The following is a 3,185-nucleotide window of genomic DNA, read 5'->3' as shown; positions in this document are numbered from 1 at the left end:
TACAGACATATAAGACTCCGATATAAGTTAAAAGAAAGAATTGAGCCCATGGCATTGACAAAGGATTGAGAAGATTGTATCATAGATATTTCATAACACCCATAAAAGGCTAAAGTAATAACTAATACAGGAGCCACAAATCAGAAGATAGCTTAAGCCTACATAAAGGCTGACCAGAAGGGAGAGAAACTAAAGAGTTACATCGACTAAGTAAATCAGGAGTCTGATTATTGGACCTAGAAAATTATTAAAAAATCGTGATCAAGAACATTGCAGGATTACCCTTAATATCGAAGGTACAAGAGAGATAGTACAATAACCACATTCTATAATGGCTCCATCATAAAGCCAGTTCGAAAAGTAACAGCCTCATAAGAAGTCATTATGAAGCTCCCACCGGATTATGTATGCACTAGAGGTGCAAGTATTGTAATAGAGCTTCAAGTTGTGGATGTGAATTATACCTAGGTGGAAGGGATGTCATGAAAGAGGTAGAAGATGTGATACAAGATTTTAAGGTAAATAAGGTAAAGGTGAACAATGTATGAGATTCTCAAATGCAGAAGGTTGTCGATAGTCCATACTTTGGATAGAAGGCTAGAAGCACGAGAATTAAGTATCCAGGAATGATAGCAGCTTCGTCAGTGGCATATCTTCCAGCCTATGGTTTCTAGGTACTGAGAGATCTAGTCAAGAGAGCAAAGAAGAGTTGGAGATGATGTGATGTCTCGCTTGATGTTCCAGAATATTATAAGAAAATATATGGTGCAAGCAAGTTGAAGGAATGTGGCGAATAATATAAATAGATATGTGTAGATTGCAAGCTAAAGTATGGTATAGCGACAAGGCTTTAGGAAGACAGGAGTAAGGATAAGAAAGGGCGAGTGAGAAGGTGACGAAATGGATGTCCTCAGGATTAAGCCTATGAAGACAAGAAGATCTAATGGTTTCTCTAAGTTATACAAAGCTCGGTATAGCCTGAATGAACTCAAAGGAGTCGAAGACTAATGGCTTTTAGAAAAGATTGAATGATGCCCTGGTAGTAGAATAAGGGTGTAATTATTATAGATAAAGGATTACATTTGGACTTCAATTAAGTTACGATTTGAAGAAAAGAAAGGGGATTTCATGCGCTGTACGGAATTAGAATAACCCCCAAAGGATGTAGCACGTTATGATGCTATGAAATACGGTTATGGAAGCATGGTATCGCCCCTAGGTGGATCAGTCTAATCATTTCAGATGTTCCCAGATGAGACGTGTGCCCTAGCGGTAGTGTTACATAAGAGGTCAAGCTATCGGTATTAAGGTGAATCAACAATGGATGGATAAAAGTTACAAAGTATGAGATGAGATTAGGCCATCATTCTTAAGATGAACAATAATGAAGAAGCATTAAAGGACTTAGATTTATACATATAGGATAAGCAACGAGAGTAACCTGGAGATTGGTAGTAGACCTCAGTAACGATAAATCAAAGTTAGTGTTATGGCAGTAAAGTCATACAGATTGATAAATGGATCTATGAAATAAGGCATAACAATATTTGTAAGTTCAACAAAGTACTCGAACGAAGAATTTCAATATACCCATAGATGCCCAGAGGGACGTCTTATCAAGATCTGTATATGTTTACAAAGTGAGGCCTAGAGATTGGCTAAAATTCGGAAGAAAAAGGAGAGAAGAGTCATATAGGAGCACTTACAAGGTCAGAGTCGTACAAGCTGCATGACAGAAGATAGCAACAGTCACAAGTCAGGGTGTGAGAAAGAGGCCTAAAGGGGGGAATGCCCTGGCCTTTGGACTTATTCACAGAACAGTTGCCTAGATGGCAAAAGGACTACTAAAGTATTCGCAAGAGCTATGGGATATGAGAATGATAAGTACATCAATCAACATTCGAGGATGAATGTTCCAAAGGGGGGAATGATGTTACACCCTATATTTTCGTACATGAAAATATGCCATAAATAAATTAATGAGAGCCCGGAAGTGAGATGTCACTTCCCGCAGTACTACATTACGAAGATGTTGCACCCTGTAGTGTTGAACGTTGAATTTGTCGTAAGGTAATTGACATCAATCCAAGGAAAAGATTATTTGGAGATTATAAGGATTATGCTATTTCAAACAAGTAATAAATGAATTTGTGAAGGTGAGAGGGGAAGCAAGTCAAAGAAAATGAATTTTTGTCCATGTTTGGCATGTTGGGATAAAATACGGCTTGAGCTAAAATACTCGGTATTTATGGACTAGTGCTATACGAGAAACCACATGACCATAATAGTAAGGTGTATAAGGTATGTGAAAAGAGAGTAATATTTTAAGTAAGTGAGAATAATTCTCAATTTTTACGGGTAATTGATTAATTACCGGCTAACGGGACATTACCTAATTAATTGGGGATATATTTGGATAAGATCAATCTCCCAACGTGACAGCTAGTCTAAGCTAATTAATGACTCTTGTTTTATGTTGAAAGGTATCATATTTAAGAGGGTTATGTGGCTAAGTTACCATATGAAGTGGGGCCCACACCACTAAGACTTAAATGTCTCTAATTCACAAAATTGGAGGCTTACCACTACTATGTAACATGTAAGGCTCCAGCAATTATAGGAATTTGCAGTAGCAACGTGAAGTGGCGTCACTATTTAATTCAAAGACTACTTAATACTATAACAATGTGAGATTTGCGATTCTAAGGGAGTATGGTGCAATCTTTCTCAAGAATATCATACGGATTTTTCTCTACTTCGATCCGCCGTTATATTTTTGTTGCAATTGACGTATGTTAGAGGGGTGGTCAAGAGAATTGGCTCTGGTATGTTAAGGCTATCTCTTCTTTCTTTTGGCATAATCCATATGACACAACGAAACGAGCAAGCACGCAAGTTTCATAAATGACTATATTCATAGAAGTATTAGAGATATCTATGTTCTTGAATTTTCATGTGTCATAATATTTTATCATATGTTCATGGGTCTCAGAAAAATACGAAAGTTGAAAAGAGTTTACTTTATGATATTACTCAAAGGCAAAAATGGTCTTATGACATTCTGAAAGATTTTATTAATGTACTTTTCATGCATTGCATTCATGTACATTGACCCATGACCAGATGGCGTTATATATGTGTATATATGTATGTATATATATGTATATGGGATATGGGAAAGGTTA

Source organism: Nicotiana sylvestris, chromosome 8 (assembly GCF_000393655.2).
Source record: "Nicotiana sylvestris chromosome 8, ASM39365v2, whole genome shotgun sequence".
Lineage (NCBI taxonomy): Eukaryota > Viridiplantae > Streptophyta > Magnoliopsida > Solanales > Solanaceae > Nicotiana > Nicotiana sylvestris.
The sequence above is the reverse complement of the archived record's forward strand: the minus strand, read 5'-3'. Positions refer to the sequence as shown.